We start from the raw sequence: 27,008 nt of genomic DNA, 5'->3' as shown, positions 1-27,008 counted from the left end.
TTGTACATGAGGAAACTAAGGTAAACAGCGGTTAAATGCTATTGCTATTTAGTTACAATGCTACTGCTATTATCCATGTTACCTTGGACAGGTACTTTAAGTTCTTTTTGAACCTGTAATCTCTAATGGGGTTTGGTTTTCTTATCTGTAAAGCTAAGAGTTGAACTAGATGACTACTGATGAACTTTCTAGCCTTGAATCTATGATCCCATCAGGTCATAAACCTGCATTAATATTAAGAATATTTATTGGTCTTCCAAATACTATAGTAAAAACAACAACAGCAACAACTTTTTTTATAAAATAGTTAAATTGAGATCCATAGGCAAGGACAAAATAAATTCTTAAAACTTTATTTTAGAGCCTATTAGAAAAGGAGAAAAGCGGGGGGGGGGGAGCATCTGGGTAGCTCAGGGAATTGAGAGCCAGGCCTAGAGATGGGAGGTCCTAGGTTCAAATCTGACCTCAGACACTTCCCAGCTGTGTGACCCTAGACAAGTCACTTAACCCCCATTGCCTAGCCCTTACCACTCTTCTGCCTTGGAACCAATACACAGTATTGATTTCTAGACAGAAGGTAAGGGTTTTAAAGAAAGAAAAGAAAAGGAGAGAAGAGAAGAGAAGAGAAGAGAAGAGAAGAGAAGAGAAGAGAAGAGAAGAGAAGAGAAGAGAAGAGAAGAGAAGAGAAGAGAAGAGAAGAGAAGAGAAGAGAAGAGAAGAGAAGAGAAGAGAAGAGAAATTTATTTAAACACTTAACCAGAAAACAGCCATGTATATACAAGATACCAATGGCAGTAAATCTCAGAGGCAAAGTTTTTATCCAAACTTTGTGACTCCAAGTCCATCACTTTTTGCACTTTGTATTTTTTAACCTCAGTGGACTTTTATCTACTTTATTTTTTCATTTTTTTCTTTTTGTTGCACTAAAGTTTCCAGGTACCTCACTCCCTTTCATCTGTACACAAATGAAAATATCATTTGACTACATATATAAAACTATGTCTTACATGTTTCTATATATCAATTATTTCTCTGGAGGTGGACATTTTCACTTTGTCATGCTACTCCACATAAGCACCCTAGTCTTTTTAAATCTTTATTAATATTTTAATTTAATATTTTAATATTAAAACATTAATTAAAGTATTAAATAATAAAATTAATATTTAATATTTTTTTAACTGTACTTTCTGTCCTACTACCAATTCTAAGATAGAAAGTAGCAAGGACTAGGCAGTCAAGATTAAGTAAGTAACTTACCCACAGTCAAAGCTAGAAGGTGTCTGAGCCAGATTTGAACCCAAGATAAGTAGCCTAGTTTTACATTACATTTTCCAGAACCTACCTGACATGTAGATGGAGGTGAAGGAATTCAAAGGGAGGAGTTGCCCAAGTGCCTTCCCATGGGTTTCTTGTATTTGAAGTCCAAAACTTAGGATACACCCAATGTTTTTCAAGAAATCCTTCCTCAATTCCTGCTCCCAACTGCCCCAAGTTTGTAAACCAGGAAATATTATCCCTGGTCATTTCTGCTACAAGGTGGAGGTATCTTCAGTTTCATGATGAACAATGGAAGGCAGATAAATGAATTAATGATTCTAGGCATTGCTGTCTCTAAATTGGTCCCACATCAATGAGCCCTACTACTGAAATATTTGGAAGTCGATGTCTGATGTTGTGGATTAAGCAGAGTCCTTATTCAAACCTGGGAACAGAGCAGATCTTAAGAGACTATTTTCCCTTAGAGACAACTGGCAGCCCTATAGTAAATGTATTAAAAACAGGTCATTAAACTCTACTCTGACCATAGGGATCAAACTTTGATTGCTCCAGGAGACCATTCTCTTGGGTGTGTGCCTTGGTTAATCTACTGCATTGTTGGAGGAATAGAAAGAATCTTGGACCTGACAGGCAGGACCTGGTTTCTAGCCATGGCACTTCTTCCCAGTAAGGCCTCAGGAAAGAAATTTAATTTTTTACAGCTTTAGTCTATTCAATTGTAAAATAAGAATAACAAGCTCAGCTCTGCATATCTGGAGGGGATATTGTGAGCATCAGTCTTTAGGCATGAATGACATGGCATGGTATAGGGAAAAGATTGGACTTCAGTTAGAAGATAGAGATTTGGAATGCTTACTCTTTCCCTTCTTAGTAGGAGCCAAATACATGCTTATTAAATGCAATTGAATTGAGCTATCAATGACATGAAAAATGCTCAGGCATTGGGCTCATCAAAATGTCAGATAACTCACATCTAAGGAAGTTAGCTAACTTTTGGGGAGGAGGTAGCTATAGAATCCAAAAATATCTCACTAGACTACAAAGCTGAGCCAGACCCAATGAAATTGAAATGAACAAAGATGCTTACATTTATAAATTGGATAGAAAAGATCAACTGCTCCAATATAAAGGGGGTGCATTAAAAATATTATTCCAAAATACATAGGTCAGTCTGAAGAATCTCCCCAGAAAGGATATCCATTCATAGTCTAGTAATGTGAGCTTCATCCAGATTATTTAGAGTCTTCTCCGAGGTCTTCCTCAAGAGAATAATTCACTGAGGCAGAGCTTTCCCAGAGGCTCACTTCTAATGATACCCATCTAGACATTAGGAAGAATCTTTCTGAGCTGAGGATAACTAAGGCAAAGTAAAGGGAGGTCAGATCTTCTCATGCTTGCTAGATGGACCTCAGAGTTGATGCACAGGGACCAGGATGATGGAATCTTATTCCCCCTCATTATTATCAAATATTTAGGTGGTCCTTTAGAAAATCTCACTTATGAAAAATGGATATGATGCCAGTTTTTATCCACACAAGATACTTGGCAGTCTGGTGTTACAGTCTAGTTATGTAAGATTCATCCAGATTACTTAGTGTCCCTGCTGTATATTGGATGTTCAGGGGAGTCTAGAAATTCTGGTGTTAGAAAGTTTACCAAGCCCTTTTCAGAGCTGCTTATCCACCTTTGGTGTCCATCTTCCACCTCATTCTCATTTGTGGTTCAGAGAAGTTGTAGCGAGTCTGACCAAGCTCTCAGGGTCCCATAGTGTCTGCTTCAGCCGCCTTGATGGCCATTGGAACCAAGATTCTTGGCAAGTTTGTATTATAATGGGAAGAGAACTTGCCTGGGAATAAGGAGATATAGGTTCTCATGTCAGATGGGCCATAAATAAACTGTGTCCTGATGAAAAATCACTTAACTCTTGGTAGAGTGGATCTGGAGTACAAACCTCTTAAGGGTACATGCTCAGACTTCCTTCACTATGTCAGAGAGGAGCTAAACTACTCAATTATGAACTCCCAGGGAAATGGATTCTAATCTTGCTGTTGCTCAATCATTCAGTCTTGTACAATTTCAGGAACTGTTGTACAAGAGCTATCAATGGGATGTTTGTGGCAAATACAAATTTGCTGTTTACATCTCCAGTGGATTGGTTGGATCCTTTTGTCAGGCAATCAGATGTTAATGACTTGCCCAGGATTCACATAATTAGGAAGTATCTGAGGCTAGATTAACTCAGATCTTCCTGATTCCAGACACAGCACTCAATCCACTGAGCCCATCAGCTATCTTGTAGGCAAAAAGAGGTTCAATGACTTGCCAAAGGTAACCAAGCTAGGAAGTATCTGAGACTGTACTTCAACTCAGGACTTCTTACCTCCAGACTCAGTGATATTAACTACTGAGCCAGAGTTGATAATGAATTCTTATCAACCCCTCTGAGATTTTTGGCCCCACTACTGGTTCTGTTGCTGCTACTGCCCCCAAGATGAGATGTATGTAAATTTACATATATACATGCATACATGCACAAACACACACACACACACACAAAATCTTCTTTCAACTTTGTATTGTCACCAGCCCTACTGTCTTTGAATAGGTAACAGATAACAGACAACCCTTTTGTTCCATTCATTATAACTATGACTTCCCAGAACAAATTATTCTTCCTTGAGCACCAGACCCAGCCAGAGTTATCTTCCCTTTTTAATAAACTATCAATATTTCATGCTGAGTTTCATTAATAGTATATAAAAAAGCTGATAATTTTTCATTTTTTACATCCTACTTCTTTGCCGATATTATTAAATTAATTTTAGTTTACTTTTTAGGGTTACTTTAGTGTTCTGGCTTTAGGATACCAAATCACCTATAAAAATTAATAGCTGTTTCATTTTTATTCATGCTTATTCTCTCCATTTCTTGTTTTCTATCATATAGTTCTAGTTAGCATTTCAAGCACTCTATCAATTAATAGTGGGACATAATGGAAAGTCTTATTTTAATCCTGATCTTATTGGAAAGACATCTAGTTTATCCATATTACATATAATTCTGGAGGGTCAGAATCAAGACAGTAGAGTAGAAGGAAGAAGTATAGCCCAGTTTCCCAAGTGAAAACCTTTAACAAAGAACTATAAAAATCCAATGTAAGAATTCTGATTAAGAAATCCAGTGGGGGGGGGGGCAGCTAGGTAGCTCAGTGACGTGAAAGCCAGAGGTGCTAAATTCAAATGTGGTTTCAGACACTTACCAGTTGTGTGATCCTGGGCAAGTCACTTGACCCCCCATTGCCTAGCCCTTACCACTCTTCTGCCTTGGAACCAAAACACAGTATTGATTCCAAGATGGAAGGTAAAGGTTTAATTAAAAAATAAATAATTAATTTAAAAAAAAGAAATATGATGGATGAGGCACAGACCTATATCTCATGCCATATTCCAAGATAAAGTCAAACTGTATATGTGATTTAAAAAAGGAGGGTAAAATAATAAACCAATTAGGGAACCATAAAATAGTGTACCTGTCACACTCTTGGATAAGGGAAGACTTTATGTCCAAATAAGATATAAAGAATATCACAAGATTAAAATAGATAATTTTGACTATATTAAATTTTAAAAGTTTTGCACAAACAAAAGCAATTCAAGTAAGATTAGAAAGGAAATAACAAAGTAAGGAAAAAATTTATAGCAAGTACTTCTGACAAAGTTCTCATTTCTTAAATAGGTAGAGAACTTAGTCAAATTCATAAAAATATAAAGCATTCTGCAATTGATAAATGGTCAAAAGATAGGAACAGGTAAGTCTCAGATAAATAAATTAAAACTTTTTAGCCTTATGAAAAAATATTCCAAATCACTATTGATTAGAGAAATGCAAATTAAAACAACTCTGAGGTACCACCTCATACCTATCAGACTGGTTAACATGATAAAAAAGGAAAGATGATAAATACTGAAAGGAATGTGGAAACATTGGGACACTAATATACTATTGGTGTAGTTGTGAACTGATTTAACCATTCTGGAAAGGAATCTGGAACCAAGGTCAAAAGTCCAAAACATTTTGAATATCATCTGACCCAGAAATACCATTACTAGGTCTGTTTCTCAATTAAATTAAAGATATGAGGAAAGAAGATACTTGTACAAAAATATCAACAGCAGCTTTTTTTATGGTGACATTAAACTGAATGCATGTCCATCAATTGAGGAATGGCTAAATATGTTGTGGCATAGCTTTTCAATGGAAAGCTATTGTGCCATAAGAAATAACAAACAAGATGATCACAAGAAAAAAAAACCTGGAAAGACATATGAAGTGATGCAAAGTGAACCAAGTAGACCCAGGAAAATGTATACAATAACAACAGTATATGATGATCAATTGTGAATAACAACTACTATCAACAAGGCAAAGACCCAGAACAACTCTAAGGGAATCATTATGAAAAAGTCTATCAAACTCTATAAAAGGAAATGATGGGGTCCAAATATAGATTGAAGCATACTGTGAAAAGTGAATCAAACTTTCTTTATCTATCAATCAGCAGCTTTTAAATTAATCATCCAAAAACTTAAGCACCCCTACTTAACACTGAGCAAGAGAATTCATGAGTCACTTACTAGGGTAGGCTCATACCTCCAAAGGCTACTGCCACTCCCCTTGGGCAGTGCTAGGCAAATTGAAAGTCTGCAACTGGTTCTTATAAAGTGGAGGAAGGAACAGGAAGTGATATGGAAAAAGGACTATAAAAGTCCTGAACTTCCTGTCTGGGGGAGCTTCTCTTTTGGATTGCTTCTTTGGAAGACTTCCACTTTTGAACTTCTCATTAGATCTTCTCCTTTGGAATTTGTTTTTGGAGAGTTGGATGAGTAGCTGGCCTACCATTCCTGACTTCTGGAGAGATTGGTTCCAGAGAGGCCTTCCTTTCCTGGAGGAGGCTGAATTGGTGGAACTCTTGTAGAAAACACCACCGGGTCGCCTGGCTGAAGGTTACTGAACCCTGCCAGGGCTGTGCCAGACACTGGAGCAATACTTAGGGTGGTAGACTAGACATTTCTCTACCCTCTTCTTACATTTTTCCACTTTCACTCTTTCTACCTCTTTATAAATAAAGCTACTAAAAGTCATTTTGACTTAAGCTATAATATTTTGAAATCTGTGACCATAATATTATTTTAGAACTTTCATATTAGCATAAAAACCTAAATTTTATATTCTTACAATACCATTCTTCAATTTATCTGCTTCATGAGATTTTTTCTTATATAAAAGTATTTTTTCACATGATGAACCATGAAATAGGTATTTCATGATAGCACATACATAATTTATATTATATTACCTGCTGTCTCAATTAGGGAGAAGGAGATAGAGAGAGGGAGAAAGCATGAATCACAAAATGTTAGAAAATTATTATTAAAAATTTCATCAATGTGTAAAATAAAATACAATGAATTTTTTTAAAAGACATTCAAAAGAAAACAATCATAGTGACTCATTTTCCAGCCCAGGATAAGTCACTATGATTTTACTCTTTAGATTTATTGATTATATCTCTTATCAGGGGAGGGAGGGAGTCACAGAGTAGAGATTTATGGATATTGCTGATGGGATTTGGCCAGGAATACACTGTTCAAAATATTTCAGCATTCAGAAATTTTAATAAGACCAAAGTCGAGTACCATGGAAGGAAAAATTAAGAAGAAAGGTATCCCAGGAACTCATTAAATTAGTGAATGTTGCAAGAAAGAGTGCTATATGGTAGTTCTAGGTAGTAGTTTAAAGCCTGTGTCCACCAGGTTCTAAGATGTGGTGTGGTGCACAATGATGATTATGGTCGTATAACCCAGCAGCTACCTGACACCTTCTGTTTCTTCCTTAGGTGTCCTTGTTCCTTCAACAAGGCTGATTTGCCTATCCCAATACTGGCAACTGTTCAGTAGTTTGTTTTGATAGCGATTAATTGGTATTGTGGCACATTCCCTACAGGGTTTATATTTCTGGATAATGACTACAGAATCCAGAATAGTAGTCTGGGAAATTATCCTTGAATCAGGCTTCCAGTGCATTATATAACTTCTTATATAGAATGTTTGTGGGAAGAAAGGTTACAGGATGAAGAGCTGTGGATATGTTTCTATCTTTACTTATAGAGAGAAGGTTCTGAAACTATGAGAATATTAACTCTTTAGGTCATTGCTTTAGGTATTAATTATTGTTGTAGAAGCAATAAAATCTGATTTGAAAAAGCTAAGAAGGGAGAGAGCTTTCCTGTAAATTATAATGAATCAATCTATATATAGTCCCTGGATTACATAGCTTCATTGTTACATAATATAAACTTAGATGGTTTCTAACCCCCCCCCCAAAAAAAATAGAGTTAGATTTATGGTTGGATTGACTATGTCATTTCCAGCAGATGTCTCTCTCACAGGAGGTACCACTCCAAGTGAGAGTTCCAAGTCAAACTCCTAGTAGCACTCCCAGAAGAACTGATTTCAGGCCCAAGTCTCCTTTTTTAAAGACCTTTTTTCTTGCTTCACTTCCCTTAATCTTTATGACTACCAATCACAGCTGAGCTCCCCTCTAGGACTGCCCACTCTTTCACACCTGGGCCACAGAATTCCCACTCAATGTGTGAATTGGGTATTTGCACCTTTTGTGGATAAATCCCAAATGGGTAGATCTCCATATTCAATGTTAAGTAATGTGTTTACCCTTTGAGGATTAAAATCCAAAAATAGATCTCTATACTCAACTTTAAGTACCATGCTTACACCTTCGGGATTAAATCTAAAAATAGACAAGGGATTACAATTTAATCTTCATAATCAAGGAAGAGCTAAGTGCCTTCATTGTTACAATCAGGGGAGAGCCAAATCCAGTCTTCACAGTAGACTCAAGGATGTTATTCTGATTATAGAATTTGAAACTGATTTCTTACCCAAGACAAAGGACATTGATGCTTCAGGGAGCTAGACTTGAAGGAAGCATATATAAAAAAGAATTTGAAAATACTGGGCACCACTTCCTAATTAGTATTAATTGCAAAATAACATTCAAAAGAAGAAAGCTATTCTGAAGATAGATTATATATGTGTGTCTGTGTTTGTGTGTATACAGGTGTGCATGTGTTTGTGAATATATGTATGTTTATGTATGTATATAAACACATTCATACATACAAAACAAAAGGTTTATTCTTCCTGAATCAAGGAGACAATATTTTAGTTGGGAGCTTTTTTTTTAATTTATTTTATTTTTAGATTTAGAATTTAGAAATTTTTAGATTTAGAATTTAGAAATATTTAGAAGGGAGCATAGAGATTTCTAGAGATTCATGCAGGACAGCTATTCCCTACCACAAAATTCTCTTTCTCTGGGTTTTGGTTGCATTCATCCAGAGTCATCTAGGTGAGATATTCAACTGTAGTTTTTATATGCAACTCATGTTTAGGTTTCTCCAAATGTGAGTAGTAGGGGCATAACTGATGTAAGCACTCAATATGTCAATAAAATTCATAGATGATAGCCTTTGTTTTTAAGGCAATCAGTGAAACAAGGATTCAGAAATATTACTTTACATAGTATTAAAAATTCTAGCAATAGCAACAAGAGAAAAAATGGAAGGAATCAGAATGGGCAAAAAAGATAAAAAACAAACAAACAAACCGATGTCTATTGATGACATGATATTTGTGGAAAATCCTAAGATATTCAACTTAAATATTAGTTGAAACTATCAATAATTTTAACTAAGTAGCAAGATATTGGAAATAAATTCACAAAAGTCATTAACATTTTTATATATTGCTGCAAGATAGAAAGAGATACTCCATTTAAAATTACCACAGTTACAGTAAAATATGTGGTAGCTTACCTGGCATAACAAACCCAGGAACTACGTGAACATAATTATAAAATCCTTTTGACACAAATAAAGTCATATCTAAGTAATTGGAAAATATTAATTGTTAATATATGGATAGACCTAATCTAATTAAATTATGATCCTTCCTAAAGCTATCCCAATTAAATTATCAAAATAATTATTTTATTGTTAGAAAAAATAAAATCATTTGGAAGAATAAAAGATCAAAAATATCAAAGGAATTCATGGGAAAAAAACACAAAAGTAGAAGTTTTAGCACTACCAGTTTTTAAATTTGTATTATAAAACAGTAATTATCAAAACTATCTGGTACTGGTTAAGAATAGAAAGCAAGATCAGTAGAACTGATAGTATATACAACAAGCAGCAGTAAAAGATTATACTAATTCTGTTATTGACAAAACCATAGATCTAGGTTTTGGGGATAAAAAAATCACTATTTGGTAAAATCTGTTGGGAAAATTGGAAACTAGTTTGGGAGAAGCTAAGGAAAGACCAATATCTTACAGCATTCACTAAGATCAAAATGGATACATGATCTTGACATAAAAAGAGATAATATAAGTAAATTGAAAGAACAAGGAACATAATAATAATCACTTTTGTGGATAGGAGAGACATTTTTGAGTCAACTAGAGTTAGAGAGTATTGGGAAATGTCAAGTGTATAATTCTGAGTACATTTAATCAAAAAAGTTTTGTACAAATAAAACACTGAAAGAAAATAATTGGGGGAAATGTTATAGACAACCTTTCAGATAAATGATCTATATCTAAAATACATAGAGAACTTTGTCAAATTTATAAGAGCCATACTCAGCTGATAAATGGGGAAAGATAAACAGATAATTTTTAGATGAAGAAATCAAAGTCATATATAGGAACTGGGAAAAATGCTCAAAATCACCACTGATTAGAGAAATGCAAACTAAACAGCTCTGAAATATCACTTCACATTCACCAGATTGGCTAAAATGACAAAAGGGAAAAGTGATAAATATTGGAGAGTGACGTGTAAATGAGGCACTCATGCACTGTTGGTGGAATGCTACCAATTGTGAACCAACCCAACACTTCTAGAAAGTACTTTGGAATTATACCCAGATAGTTCTAAAACTGTGTCTACCCAAGGAGATCAGGGAAAGAGGAAAAGAACACATATGTCACAAAATATTTATAGCAGCTCTATCTGTGGTGGCAAATAATTGGACAATGAGGAGATGACACACATTAATTGGGGAATGACTGGTCAAAGTGTGGTATATGGTTGTGGTGGAATACTACTGCACCATAAAAAATGAACAGACTAATTTTTTAAAATCTTGGAAAAACTACATGAGATTAATGAACCGTAAAATTAGTAGAACAAGGAGAAGATAATACACAGCAACAGAATTAATGCTGGAAGAATAAAGTGTGAACATTACCTCTAGAAAATGAACAGAAAGACTTAATTTATATGTACATGTTAGCAACCCTGACAATATCTCTTGTGGTTCAGGGAGGGCAGGAAGATACTGAGACACTTGTGGATGGGATTTATTATGTAGACAGGAAGAAAAGTAAGCTAAATATGAAGGGGATTTGTGGTTTAATTTGTATACTTTCTCCCTTTTCTTTGTATATGGAAATGCTTATATCATTTACTTTTGTAAAATTTGGAATAAAAAATGCTCTAAATAATGACTAGAAATCTTAAAATTAAACTAATCTGAGGTAGTCATCACCCTTCAAATTGATTGGATTGACATAAAAGGAAATGGTAAATGCTGAAGAGGCTGTGAGCAAATAGTAATTAATGCACCATGAATTTTGAATTACTCTAGCTATTCTGAAAAGCAATTTGGAACTATACCCCCAAAACACTATTAACCTGTTCATGTCCTTTGACTTGGTGATATAGGAAAAATGAAAGTGAAAAAGAACCCAAATGTACAAAAATATTTATAGCATTTCTTTTTGTGATGTCAAAGAACTGGAAAATAAGGGAGTACCCATTGATTGTAATAGTTAAACCAATATAGTAATATATGGTAATACTAATTTGCTATGAGAAATTATAAAGGACATGATCACTGAGAAATTTGTAAAGATTTATATGAAATTGATAGAGTGAAATGAGCGGTAAAAGGAAAATAATTCATACAATGATGATGATGTGAAGACAAGAAATTTTGAAAGTCCTAGGAACTCATTCAAAAAATGACTAAACAAAATTCTAAAAGGCTTTTGATGAAACATGGTACTCATCTCCAAATAGAGAGGTTATATATTCAGAATGTAGACTGAGAAATATGTTTGTCAACACTGGGACCATCATCATTCAAAGGACTACAAAACTGGAAAAGGAAGCAGACTTCAGCATCTATCTGTATCCTTGAAATTATAATCGGATGAACATGACAAGACACATAAATTTGAAATTGTTGCTAATGCAAAAGATTAAAATTCATCAGTGTTTTAGATTATGTTGTATAGTATTATAAAACTAAAGAAATTAGGAAAATAAAAAAGAACATTTCTAAATGTATTTTCTAAGGGAATCTATAAGATGAGTCTCAAATGTCTCAAAAATATGTTTAGTATGATAGGAGAAGGAGATGGGGTATTTTAAGAAGAGTTAAGATTGGTTTATTACATATACCATATTATCCCTTATTAAAATCATATGCATAGTAGATGCTTTGCCCTCTCAACAGCTTTTCTAAAGGCTCTGTTGACCTCTTTGTTCCTCAGACTATATACCAGAGGGTTCAGCATGGGGACTACTATTGTGTAAAACACGGAGGCCATTTGGTCATTATCCATGGAATGACTAGAGTTGGGCTGTAAGTACATAAAGATTACAGTCCCATAGAATATGGACACTGCTGTCAGGTGGGAGGCACAGGTAGAAAAGGCTTTCTGTTGGCCCTCAGCAGAATGCATCCTCAGGATGGTGATGAAGATTAAGATGTAAGAGGTCAAGATTATGAAGAGAGCAAAAAAGACATTGAAGGAAGCCAAGATGAAGAGCATCACTTCATTTATATGAATATCAGAACAAGAGAGAGCCAAAATTGGAGGAATATCACAGAAAAAATGATGGACTATATTTGAACCACAGAAAGAGGTAGAAAGTGAAGCCAGTGTGGATGGAGGACTCAGTGAAGCCCCAGATATAACAACTAATTACCAGACACTTGCACACATTTGGTCTCATGGTTGTGGTGTAATAGAGAGGCTTACATATAGCTGCATGACGATCATAGGCCATAACAGCCAGAAAGAAACAGTCCACACTAGCAAATGCCACAAAGAAGAACATCTGAGCTGCACAGCCATCATGGGAGATGACTTTGTTCCCTGTGAGAAGCCCAGACATCACTTTGGGAGTAACAGCCGATGAATAAATGCAATCTACCAGAGAGAGATTACTGAGGAAAAAATACATAGGAGTATGGAGTTGGGGATCCAAGAAGATCAGTGCTATCATCCCTAGGTTTCCCACCAGGGTGACAAAATAGATGAATGTGAATGCAATGAAGAGGGGCACTTGAAGCTCTGGGACATCTGTCAATCCCACCAGAATGAATTCATTCACCTCTGTGCTGTTCTCCATAGAGGCAATTTGGAAGTTGATTCAGTCATTAGTCACAACGGGAAAAAAAGTTTATCGTCTGTAAGACAAAATATAGTAACAAAAATTAATGAAGAATATGGATATCCAGCCTTCCTTATAATATGAATATCCTTTATTCATCATCTCTTTTCTTGGGGTGCCCACTGGTATATCTTTGAACTCTGTTGGCTTCTAGTCATTGACAAAACAGGAGCATCATACAAAGGACTGCAAAACTGGAAGAGGAAGCAGACTTCAGCATCTGTATCCTTGAAATTATAATCAGATGAACATAACAAGATATAAATCTGAAATTGTTGCTAATGCAAAAGATAAAAATTCATCAGTGTGTTAGATTATGTTGTATAGTATTATAAAACTAAAAAAAGTAGGAAAAGAAAAAGCAATGTGACCAGGGAGGCATATGCAGAGTTCAGAGTCCATCAGTGAGACAATGCACTGCTGCCTGAACCAACCAGGCATGTAAGGTCATGGTTAGACACTGAGGGGAATAAAAATTGTATTCTAGAGTAGGTAAGTGTCTCAGACCATGAGGAAGGTTGGGGATCCTATTTGTTGGAGGGGGCCAGTTCCTTTAATAAATAGTTATTCGCTCAGAGCTCTGTTTCAGTTGTTTTATTGCAGATTGGGAAATTTTCTGGTCTTATAGAGATACTCTTCTGCTTTTCCTCACTTTGCTTTAATTATTCTGTTGTGGTTTAAAGCTATCCTCAGAGGGGAGAGAGAAGCTTTAAGGTAGGAAGATAGACAAAGGATAGAAGTTTTAGATACCATGAGGGGGATGACAGAGTCGAATTAGAGATATGAGGTGGCAGGAATGAGTCGCAAATGCACACCTTATTAAATGTCAATGAGTCACAGCCAAGCTCTGATCAATGGACCATTCCGAAGGCTTTTACCAGTCCAAAGATCCAGATTCAATACCACACAGGTTGGAGAGATGATAGGGAAAGATTAAAGATGGAGCCTGGACAGGCTCCAGCAAGGACAGGCATCAGTGCGAGCTGGAAGGGAGGAAGAGCAGAAGAGAGAGAGGCGGAGCTGCTTGGGCCCTATTTAATCTCTTTGCAACTATACACAGTACACAGGGATGATTATCATTGGTTAATGACAAGGTATAGGTGTGGTTTCTCTTAACCAGGTGATCACAAAGAAACCTGTGTTCCCTCCTAACCTGGAAGAAGCTGGGGTCAAGGGTGAGAGGCTTTCCCAGCCATGTACAATACCGAGCATGCTCAAGACTGAGCATGCTCTCTTCTAAGACAATCTGTACACACTGTTTCCCTTGCCCATTTCTAGGGGTGGACTGCTACATGGTTCTTTTGTCTCCTTAGCAAAGGCCTCTTTCTTCTAGTGTTAAACATTCCTTGTGGATCAGTTATAGACCTTCTATAGTTCTAGTACTATGGATTCAAGCACCATCACTACTAGGATAACTTCTCAAATAATATCTTTTATCACATTTGCTCATTGTTACTCTATGAGATCCCCATTGTCTATACCATCAAGTTAATACTCTTTGACCTGACTTCCACAGAGTAGCATCTCCAGACCAAGAAATCTAGGCAAACAAGAAATCTTAATATTCCTATCAAATTTCTCAGATAAATATGTGGTAAAGTAGAATGAGCGCTGGACTTAGAATCATGGAAAATCAATTTGAATCTTTGCTCTTCCACTTATTACTGGGGTGATTTAGAAAACGTTACCTAAACTCTCTGTTTCCTCATCTTTCAGGGAAGACCTTGGACTAGAATACATCAAAGTTTCCTCCTGGCTCTAAATATATAATGTTCTAATCTCTTTTTAAAAGACAAGAAGATACTGTAATCAGGACCTAGTTTCTGGTTAGACTCCATAAATTTGCTTATTTGCTTAGACTTCCTCATGTGATAAATTTGTGAAATCTACTGCTCAGGAAACCAAGCCATGATGCCTAAGAAAGACTGTGGAACATGCGTAAACAAACTATAAATGGGTTTGGAGGATAACCACAAGGAAAATGGGAGGCTATTTAATTAGCTACAAAGGTATTCAAAAAGTCTGAGCAGAGTTAAGTCTAGATCTGTTTTGTTTTTCTAAGCTTTAGTTGCATTCTGTACTCATATTATGGAAAGAAATCATATTATAAGTGACATTCCCTCTTCTGAGGCCTTGTGACCCCAATAATTGAATCTTGCATCACACTCTGTGTTTGGTTCTTTTTCTGTTCCAAGTGAAAGGAGTGAAAGCTCTCACCTTGTGGGTTTCAAAATTTTCAGGAAAGAGAGCTAGAAAATCCCCAGAGTTTGGATTCATGCCCTATTTTAGCCAGTAAAGTACCAAATTAAGGTGCATCCTCTGAGAGTGATCTTCCAGGAATCCATCTCAAGAGTAACTGAGGCAAAGAGTCATTTGACAGTCATGTTGCATTGGAATGTGAACTCGGCATAACCAATGACATTTAGGAACTGAACTAAGTTGTGAGCTACTCCCCCAAGAAAGTGAGAGGAGGTGTTAGCAGAATTATGCCTCAATGGTCCTGGAGAACATGTTTGCAGGGGAGGGTACCAAATTTTTGAAGTAAATATTCTTTTGTTAAAGAATTCTGTGGGACTGGGCATTAGTCACTGACCTCTAACAAGAGGTTGAGAGCTGATGAAGGTTTAAGTTGATGTCAGTAGAGGGATAAAAAAAACACTCATCGACACTCAGAGTACCCCAGATACGTACAGGGAAAGATGTGCCTGTCTAGCCCTGAGTCATTGAAATGAGTATCTATGATCCACTACCATAGCTTGGAGGTAACAACAACAATAGTAATAATAGCTGGTATTTACATAGTATTAGCTAACTATGCTAAGTGCTTTGTAAGTATTTCATTTTATCTTCAGTACAGCCCTAATAGATAGGATATTGTTATCCCCATTTAACAAATGAGGAAACAGATAACCAGAGGCTAAGTAACTCATCCAAGGTCACACAGTTACTAAAAGAGAGATGATTTAAACTCTGGTCTTGCTGACTCCTCTTTTCACTCTGAGCAAGCTTTCAGAAGAAGAGCAAGTATTAAGATGTCTTGGAATAGCCATGGATTCTTAGTTCTTTGGCATTTTTCCTAACCAACACATTTAGCAGTCATCCAAACACAGTCTGGTAGCCATATGCTTCTATACTTTCAAAGACAAGGATCTCAGTGTGACATCAATAAATCAAATCTTGGACAGCCAGCCAATAAAAATGTATTAAGTACTAACTTTGGGGCAAGATATAGGCCACATAAAACCTAAAATTGACCTGGGAGCCTGAAGCACCTCATCCTAGAATATCCAAGTACCACTTGACTCTCTCTAGTTAGAGTATTCCCTTGCAAGGTCTGGCTCCTGATCCCATTGATGAGCTCCTTCTTCAACCTTCATTTAACAAGATATCTAGTCCTTCCCACTCTTCAACCTTGGAACCAATAGCTGTATTGATTCTGAAATGGACAGTAAGTTTTTTTTAAATTATATAACCCTTAAAGTCTCCCTTAGCTCTTAGTCTTACAATTGTGTACCTATGGTTTAAAACATGTGATTAAGAACCCCTTACACACAATTTATTTTTGTTTTGCTTTTATGGAACACTAGTGTTGTAAATCTAAGTATCTGACACTAGTATTATAATATCACAGTCCTACCTGGTTCCAATCTGAAGAATTTCATTTTCCCATCTCTAATAAGAATCCTAGGTCTGAGAATAGAGATCCTGAAAGAGAAACACTCCTGAGTACTGAAAGATCCGCGCTCTCCTGTCCATTGATTATTATCAAACAATGTCAATTGCATAGATTTTTCCAATTGAAATCACTAGCTTAACTAAGGCATGGAAAAATGGTTTCTAAGCAAAAACTAATGGAAATAGTGGACAACCACTTTACCGTACATTCGTTTCAAAGAAATGAGTCTGAAGAGTGCCAGGATAAATGGTCCATGTCTAGAGGTCTGGAAGTACAGTTATAAAGGCATAAAGACATAAGGGAAATTATTCCTCTGAGGCTCCCATAGCTCTTCAGTTTTCTGATTGTACAATGTGTAATTATGACTCTAGTCTTTAGGGACACACCCCTAACTTCTGAGGGAATTCCTGGGTGTTTTCTACCTTTGTTGTCAGGATATTTCCATAATGCAGAGAAGACATGGCCATTGCCAGAAAAATCAAGAAATAACTATCATGATTTCATTAGGCAGCAAGAGGTTGTAGACACAAGTTTGGTTAGATAATTAGTCAAGAGATAAGTCCCTTCATTAAAAGTCTGTCTGCCCTTTGTTCCAGCCATAGCACTGCTGGGTTTGTACCCCAAACAGATAATAAAGAAAAAAAGATTTGTACAAAAATATTCAGAGCCACACTTTTTGTGGTGGCAAAAAAATTAGAAAATGAAGGGATGTCCTCCAATTGGGGGATGGCTGAACAAACTGTGGTATATGTTGGTGATGGAATACTACTGTGCTCAAAGTAAAAATAAACTGGAGGGATTCCATTTGAACTGGAGAGATCTCCAGAAATTGATGCAGAGTGAAAAAAGTAGAACCAGGAGAACATTATACACAAAGACACAAAGACTGATACACTGTTGCAAAATCAAATGTAATGGACTTCTCTACTAGTAGCAATGCAATGATCCAGAACTATTCAGAGGGACATATGAGAAAGAATGCTATCTACATCCAGAGGAAGAACTGTGGGAGCAGAAAAATAGAAGAAAAAAACTGCTTGATCACGTGGGTTGGTGGGGCTATGACTGGGAAAGTAGACTCTAAAAGATCACCCTGGTACAAATATTAATAATATGGAAATGGGTCTTGATCAGTGACACATGTTATACCCAGTGGAATTGTGCATCAGATATGGGAAGTGGGTGGGGGAGGGGATGGAAAGAACATGAGTCTTGTAACCATGGAAAGATATTCTAAATCATCTAATTAAATAATTTTTTTAAAAGACATAAGTCCCTTAAGGAAAAGGCATTGTGACTTTCTATAATGCGTCTTGACCTCTTTGGAAAGAAATATTTGGCTATATGTATATTCTCTATATAATCATTAGCCAAAGAAATTGGAAATGTGTCAAGTGGACAGTGAGGGAGTAGCACAGGTTCCTTTTAATAGTTCATTACATAACTTAAAGTAGTTTCCATAATACCTTCAGATCTCAGAGAAATCCTCTGTCCCTTTCAATAGCAGATTCTTGAGAAGGAATGAGGTGATGTTTGTTTTACTGTAACATTTCAGCCTGGATTCTGGTGAGAATGAAGAGCCATGAATCACTTCAGTTTGTATCTCTCAAATTGACTTGCTTTCTCAATTCTTTTTAAGAGTTAAATGAATACATTCATAATAAAAATCATAAAACTTTAAATTACATCAATGGCCATTCATCCTAGCCCATTCATTCTTGAACAAGAATTCCCTCTTCAGATAATAATGGAAAATACTTGTACAAGAATAGTTATAGCTGTGCTCCTTGTGGTGGCAAAATATTAGAAAATGAGGGGATGCCCTTCAATTGGGGAATGGCTGAACAAATTGTGGTATATGTTTGGTATAATATGGATATTATTGTGCTCAAAGGAATAATGAACTGGAGGGATTCCATGTGAACTGGAACAACCTTCAGGAACTGATGCAGAATGAGAGGAGCAGAACCAGGAGAACAATGTACACAGAGACTGATACACTGTGGTACAATTGAATGTAATGGACTTCTCTACTAGCAGCAATGCAATGATCCAGGGCAATTCTGAGGAACTTATGAGAAAGAACACTATCCACATTCACTGTGGGAGTAGAAACACAGAAGAAAATCAACTGCTTGATCACATGGGTCGATGGGGATATGATTGGGGATGTAGACTCTAAATGAACATCCTAGTGCACACATCAACAACATGGAAATAGGTTTTGATCCAGGATACATGTAAAACCCAGTGAAATTGCGTGTTGGCTACAGGATGGGGTAGAGGTAGGGGAGGGAAAGAATATGATTCTTGTAGCCAAGGAATAATGTTATAAATTGACTAATTAAATAAAAGTTTCAAAAAAAGAATTCCCTCTTCAGTGTTTCTCAACAAGTCAACCTCTATTTGAAGTTCCCCCAATGAGGGGGAAACTACTTCCTCCTGAAGCAACTGATCCCATTTTTGGATTGCTGTCATTATTATTTCCCATCCAACATGCCTAAGTCAATCTTTAGACTGGGACATCAAAAATTACCCTAGTCATATGTGGCCACTAATGCCAGACTTTGGAGAAAGATGTTTCCCTGGCATCTTTCTTATGTTGTTCCTTCTTTCTGCTTTCTTTTGTATCTCCAGTTAAAACGAGGAACTTTTACTTAGAAACATGAAATTAAAGAAATCATTGTTCCCATAATTGCCTGGCACATCTTATTCTTCTACAAAGCCTTAGTACTAATACAACATTCCACAGGGACCTCAAATAATGGTTCCAAATTTTTGTTTAAAGATTTCTGAGGACTTTGGGAACCTTTTAAGGAGTATGCAAAGTTAAAAATTATTTTCATAATAATGATAAACATTTTAAGTTCTAATATGTTAAATAATATATAATCCACTATTATCTATATATATAACATATATTCTCCCTGTATATATATATATATATATATTCCAATAGATGATCCACAATTAATATATAATCCAATCTAATATAGTAAATATTCATATATAACCCACATAAACAGAAATCTTTTGGAGTCTTCAATAATTTTAAGAGTAAAGAATTCTTGAGGTTAAAAAATAAAAGAACCAATATTTAGAATTCTAGATCTCAAAAAGGTCACTGCTAACCCTAACAACTCTGAGTCATGCAAAGATGGACTGTGCCAGTGGTTATTTCTATAATGTATTCTTGAGCTATCCCAGATGAGTGTGAATGTTTGATATTATGGGATCTGGGGAAGGGTACAAAAATCAGTCCCTCAAAGGATATAAAACATTTAAAATGTAGTTGTGCTCAATGATACTGAGAGTGATGACTTTCTCTAATAGCCTTCCTCCTTTATCAGAATCTCTGCTAATTCATTCACACTGACCCAAAGTTTACTAAAGAGGAATTATAAAACAGTAGAATGAGTATTCGACCTGACCTCAGAACTGGATTCATGTCAATAGATGTGTGATAATGGCCAAATTCTGTCACTTCTCTGAGCCTCAGTGTACTGTAAAAGGGGAATAATACTATATTCTGTGTATAATTGAAAATCTGTTACCCTAAAAAAAGAACTAAATTTCCCAGGAGACACTGACTTCCAGTCCTTATGTATTTCCTGTAGACAGGGGATATTAGACAAGGACGTGAAAGGTCCCAAGTCTTTACTTCCTGTTCTGAGCTTGGTGGTGGTAAGGCAAGTGTTAATATATCCTGTGAATTTCAAAACTACTCAACCCTATTCAAACCATTCTTTAGAAGATGGGATTTGGCTATTTCCTGATCAATAACAATAGAGATACTTGGAATGACAGAATCAGGCCTTGGAAACTACAATCTCCACCCTACTCAAGGTAACAGGATTTAGGAAGGGCTGCAGCAGAGCTCAAGATTTAATTATTTGAGAATATGACCTTCAACAGACATGTGCAAAGGGGACAGACCTCTGGACGGTCCTGGGTTAAGCTAGAGACACCATTGGCACAGGTGAGACACAGGAAGTGAGGTAGAGGATAGCTGAGGAGGCTGGGACATCCTTTATGGAGGGAGAGTGTGGTGGTTGGAGCCTGGTGCTTGGAGTGGAGGCCCTGATACTGTTTCTCCATTTTGGTCACATAAGTGATAGGGACTCAACTCTTTTCTTTGCCTTGGCTATCCAAGGCCTTGGGCCTTGGGCCCAGCCTAAGCAGAGTGGGTATTTAAGCCCTATTCCCTTCTCTCCCCTTTCTCTCTCTCTCTCTCTCTCTCTCTCTCTCTCTCTCTCTCTCTCTCTCTCTCTCTCTCTCTCTCTCTCTCTCTCTCTCTCTCTCTCTCTCTCTCTCTCTCTCTCTCTCTCTCTCTCTCTCTCTCTCTCTCTCTCTCTCTCTCTCTCTCTCTCTCTCTCTCTCTCTCTCTCTCTCTCTCTCCAGTTAGAAATTCTAAGCCCCATCCAGGGGAAGAGGGTCTCAAGAAGATGGGCCTTATATGGAGGCTTCACTCCTCCAGAAAGGAGGGGTCATTAAGTCAGCTTTTCACTCACCAACAGTAACAGTCTAAAATAAGTCTGGATTTTGGTCATCCACTTGCTCCTTCGAGTCAGTATCTCAATCTCCACATGCCGGAATGTCCAAACATCTGTCTTCCCTTCAGCTCCAAGTGACTGATCCTTCACCCCCAGCTTTGGGAGACTGACCCTCTGAAATCATCCCAATGTCTGAATCTGAATGACTCTTCAGTCTTTTTTTCCCTATATATAAAGACCTTTTTCTCTTGTGTCACCTCCTCTAAATTTTCACGTCTACCAATCACAACAGACATTTTTCTCCAGGACTGCAGATTCTTTAGTTCTCACTTTCTTTGGTTAGATTATATATTTTTGGGTTACTTAACACCTCTTTTGTTAAGTTCACCTTTTGTATTTACTTAACACTTTTCTGTAGTTAAAATCTAAAAATAGATTGTAGCTTACAATTCTAGCTTCATTATAAAGGAAGAGTTAATCACCTTCATTGTTACAATCAGATTACAATTTTATCTTCACAATAAAGAGCTAAGTATCTTCATTGTTACCATCAGGAGATAGCTAAATCCAATCTTCACAAGATGGAGATCTGTGAGATGAAACTTTGCCTCTCATGTCTTCTTGAGATATACTTCTGGAGGTGACTTTAGAGACTTCTTTGACCCTCATGTAAAAATTAAATTAGTATCTTATTAAATTAATAAGTATTATTAAATTAGTATTAATATTAAAAGTATTATATTTTAGAGGTTTATTAAAGATTATTAGAAATCAAAGATACAAAACAATAAGCCACATTTCTAGGGCTGATAAGCCTTTTTAATTTCACTTACTACAACCTGAGAGACACGTGTGCTTAGAAGCAAAATCAGAGAGACCAAGTAGGCGTGACAGTCAGTTTAAATACAAAATTTTGTTCTCGCTCTCAGGTGAGGACTCAGGTGAGATTATAGGGCATTCTGGAAAGTGCCAGGACTTCTGGGGATTGAAGTCTGTGATTCAAATCTCCATTTTTACACTCAGAATGTTAGTGCTCAAGTGTCTACAAAATTTGGTGTGAACTTCAAGTATTGAGTTCCTGTAGTTCATTCTCATGACTTTTTATAACATCCAAGGTTAGATATTTCACTTTCTGGACAAAGAAAGGGATAAAAAAATCAAATGTAGAATTCTATAAAAAGTAATAGGGTTACATGGCCTCAGAAGGAGAAAAATCCCTACAGCATTTCCACTTAGGTCATTGTCTCTCACTAGACAATGTGAAGTGAAGTGGTCACGATACTAGAGTACAACTGAAATGAGTTGCCAAAAGAACTATATCCATGTTATTAGATATTTTAGACCATGCAGGTAATCAAAGTGACTCCCATTTTCCACATAGTGAGTTGTATTTATACTTCAGCTCTGTCAAAGCAATTACTGGGTTTCACAATAGAAATATAGTCATCTCCTATAAGGAATGTTTTGCCCACATATTTTAATTTGTGGCCTTTCCGGGGGGGGAAGGGGACTATTTACTCCTAGTCAGAGAAGATGGGATGGAATGGATTAATGTGGTCATGTAGAGGGATTTGACAAGGGGAGGTGATTTTGCCTCATGTAAGACAAAAGGGAATGAAGATATGATGGCAAAAGGCATCTGGGTGATATGAGATGAGGTAGAAGAGGTAGCTTTCAGTGAATGGCTTCTAATTCCTTCAATAAAATATCCTCAGGTGAGCAAGTGAGAGGATGCAGACTCATTAGAAATTTGAGGAAGACTAAAAAGATTTGGGAGAACTGTTGTGGTGGGAAGGATAATAAAGTAATTAGGGAAACATAAAAGGATGGAAATCCAGTTTGGGTTATATAATCTAGACTTTTAGTGCACCTAGACAACACTGTTTTATTCTTTTTCCCCCAGCTTTCATTAGTAGCACGTGTATGGGAACAAAACATCTACCAGTTGCTTTTCCTAGTTTTGCCTCCATCTTTATCATCATCATGCCCTTCCCCTTTATCCAGAATTAGCTCATTACCAATAACTCATCATCATGGAGATCAATTTTGATAATAACAAATCATTAGTACTTCAAGTTCATTATGCCCCTCTAATTAAGGGTTCCTGTGAAGAGCACACAGACTTTTGCCATAGTGTCCCTTTATTAATGGTTCTAGAGTTCAGCCATCTCCTCATTTGCCACCAGCTGCTCAGCTTGGTCTTGACTTTATATTCATCACTACCATCATGCCACTGATTCCATAATTATTATACATCTTCTCCAGGCACTTCTTCATCATTGTCTTCCCTTTTTAAATGGCAAGCTTCTTGGGTGCAGAAGCAGTCTTTGTTTATTTTATTTATATCCTTGGCACTCTGCATAGTACTATGGATATAGTGGGAATGAATAAACATTTATCAAATCAAATCAAGAGCAGTAGATTATGGGAGTGGTCTAAGAATAAGTCTTGGCAAGGCAAGAACTTTTATAAAATAAGTGGTTGAACACCTTCAGGGAAGAGGACAGACTAGAGTTGAACTGGTTCAGCAGTGGCTTATTATGAGGAAAGAATGAAGTCATAGCTAGTAGAGAGGTGAGACAAAAAAGTATGAAGGGCCTGCTATTATGATGTTGATAAAGAACAAGGTTTGAAGTTGCAAGACAGAAAAAGAGGGGAAGGCATGATAATCTATTTCTATATTACCATCTATTATAATAACTCACTATAATATAAGGGGATTTTATTACTTTTTTTCTAAGTAATGGGGATCAAGTGACTTGCCCAGGGTCACATAGCTGGGGAGTGTCTGAGGGCAGATTTGAACCTAAGACCTTCAGTCTCTAGGCCTGGCTCTCAATCCACTGGGCTACCCAGTTGCCCCCAAAATACAAGTGGAAACATTTGTGGGTGATGATAAAAATGAAGGATTAATTTGTCTGTATCTCAGGTAAAGCACAGGAATAGGTAGGTCACAGGAGTTGAGGAAGTTGAGGAAGTGTGAGATTTAGGATACTTGAGGGAGTATCAATATGTATGTTGAAGTTCCCTAGTATAGGAGAGAGAATGGGGAAAAAAGAAAGAGTAGGCCTATGAATGCTTTACTTTATGCAGGTTCGCAGTGTGAGAAGCAGGGTGTAAGGATCTACACCTATCCAGAAAAATCTCAGCATCTCCTCATCTTCCAATGCTAGTATTTCAAGAAAGAGCTAAAATAACAAAGCTTGTCCTAGTTAGCTAATGCTTTTTGAATTCAATTCAAGCACCAGTCCTTAAATACTGGGATTTCCCTAACCATAAACCTGTGCACTTTTTGCTCAGTAATGTCTCTCCATGGATTTTAACTACTCCAGCCATCCCTGCAATACTGATAGCTTGCTTCTTCTTGGAGAACAAATCATTAGCTACAATGGATTTATGGCACAATCGATTTCCTTTAGTGGACTTAATGATTTTTTACTTCTTTTCTTTTTCAGTTCTAAAATTTTTCTCTCCATCTATGACCTAACAGTCCTTTGTACCACAACCATGACACCTAGCATATTTTCTAATTTGGCCATTGTTTCCAAAGTTTATGACTTTCTTAATTTCTCCATCCACACAGATGATCTTTTTTGGGTTTTGTGTTCTGTAGTTTCAAAATGGTATATAACATTTTCTGTTACTTTATTGCACTTATAACTTTCTCCTCCTCGACAGAGCCAACTCCACCAGCATCAAAGTCCTGGTCCTCAAAACCCAGCTACGATGGTCTGGACACGTCATCCACATGGACCCACAGCGAATCCCAAGAGAGCTATTTTATGGTGAACTTTCAGCTGGACTCAGGAAACAAGGCCGACCCAAGAAAAGATTCAAGTATCAGCTAAAGTCCAACTTGAAGTGGGCTGGCATTACACGAAAGCAACTGGAACTCACTGCCTCTGACAGAAGTAGCTGGCAAACCCACATTAACCATGCCACCACCACCTTTGAAGATGAGCAACGTCAACGTCTTGCCACTGTGGTGAACGCCGACACTAGGCCACAACTGCACCTCCCGTAACAACTGGCGCCCCATGCCCCATGTGCCACAAACTCTGCGCCTCAGCCTTTGGACTTCAAAGCCACATGAGGGTACATCAATAGATGATAATGCACAAAGACAATAGTCATTCTCAGCTTCCGAGAGACAACTACTACTAATTTTCTCCTGGTCTGAGTTATACCTCAGTCAACTGGTTTAGTAAGTTGTGTAAATCAATGTCGTTTTTGCCCTTTTTATCATTTACAAGTACTCTCATTTATTTGTCTTTGAAACCATCATGAGAACCTATACTACTGAAAGCCACCAGCAAGTCATCTCATAGCAGTTCTCATATTCTGTGGAATAGGAATCTATTTTCAACCATATTCTAGTCATTACACGACTGTGATTGTTATTTACCCTACTTGAAGAGGACAATGATATCAGGAGGTTGGGATCAAGGTAGTATGTATTTGACTGTGACTAATTAGCCCCATATTAGCTCAGTAGGGACTCAACCACAGGTCAGGCACAAATTGTCTGTTTGAACATGTAGGATGGAGCTGTTGCTGGATTCATGCATCATCTCATGTTTCCTTTGTACTAACTACTGTGATTCTGATTTACTCATGTGATTCTGATTTACTCATGAAACACCATGTTCTTTGATGTAGACATGCCATGTTGGACACCTCCCTTATCTCACAACAGATGCTAAAATTCTTCTGAGGCACCTGGAGAGTGTTCTTAATTTGCTTCCTCTCTGTGAGTGCTTTTCTTATGTGAATTCGCTGTGAAATATTCCTTTAGGCAATTATGTGTTTGCCATTAGAATGACATGGCCAACTCATTGGATTGTACTCTATTTCTTTTCTTCTTTCTTGCATCATTGTCATTAATTACTCTGTCAAATGTTTACACAATCATCCCTCCCTCATTTGTTATTTTCATTTAGCAAGACACATAAATGGAAACTGCATTATAAGAAGGCAATGTGCTCGGGGCCTAAGGGACTGGCCTCATCCTTCCCATGTTTTCCTCTTGTCCATGAGGTGGCTCCATCAGTTCTAGACCTCGTGAGCTCATGGCCCTGATTTCTTTTCTCCTTTGAGAGCAGCCATATGCTCTGTGTACCACAGAGAAGCCCTAACAACAATATCTGAATACATCCTTGAGTTCCTTAAGTAATCATGACAGGATCCCCAAAGACCTGGATATCCTATAATGTGCTTCTCAGAGGTGCACATAAGATGACTCTGGGTGTCCTGAAAGAAGCCTTTTTGCTTAAGAGCACTAATATTATAATTCTTGTAAAACTAGTGGAAGTTTGTGAGCAAAAGCCACAGAAAGCCTCTGTGTCTCAATTTGGATCAATGTCCATTGGAAAAGCCTGATATGATTGTTTTCATTATTCATTTATTATTTCAATCAGAAACAGATCTCCTTTCCCTTAGCTCTTCGGTGATCTTACTGTCACCAAGATCTAAGGAACAGCAATGGCTAATGACAAAAGAGCATGACCTGGAAAACTGAATTTTTCTCTTCAGGCACCAGGAACAGTTTCCACAAATTCTTTTTCTCTTGTCTTTGGATGATCAAGGTTTCAAATTGGAGACCTACTTGGGTGAAGGTTCTCAGCTAGTGCTCCCCTTGGAGTTCTGTCACCACCCTAAAGGACCCAGGTAGGTTTTAGATATTAGAATATTAGTGGTAGGTCCTTCTCAGTTCTAAAGTATGAGAGCTACATGAAAGAAAAATGGTATTCATCTCTTCAGTGTAGGAGGAGTTAGAAAGTTCAGAATCACAGAGTTGGAACTGCAATTTTCTTGTCATTATGTTCAGATGAATAATGATAGCCAGCATTTATTTAGCACTTGAAAGTTCACAAAGCACTGTACGTTTAAAAAAACTCAGCTGATCATCAGGGCACACCTATTAAAGTCATTGCTTTTATTAACTCCATTTTAGAGATGAAGTAACTGAGTCTGAGAGATGCTAAGGGATTTGTCCAGGGCCATATAGAGG

The 27,008-nt window shown here is 37.0% G+C and overlaps 1 pseudogene; it reads right to left on the bottom strand.

Annotated features, from left to right (window-relative positions):
* Window positions 1-11,850: 11,850 nt before the first annotated feature.
* Window positions 11,851-12,790, bottom strand: LOC100618533 (olfactory receptor 5B2-like; annotated as a pseudogene).
* Window positions 12,791-27,008: the final 14,218 nt, after the last annotated feature.

This window comes from Monodelphis domestica, chromosome 6, assembly GCF_027887165.1.
Source record: "Monodelphis domestica isolate mMonDom1 chromosome 6, mMonDom1.pri, whole genome shotgun sequence".
In the NCBI taxonomy this organism is placed as follows: Eukaryota; Metazoa; Chordata; class Mammalia; order Didelphimorphia; family Didelphidae; genus Monodelphis; species Monodelphis domestica.
Note: the sequence above shows the minus strand (reverse complement) of the source record. Positions and strands in the feature narration are given on the sequence as shown.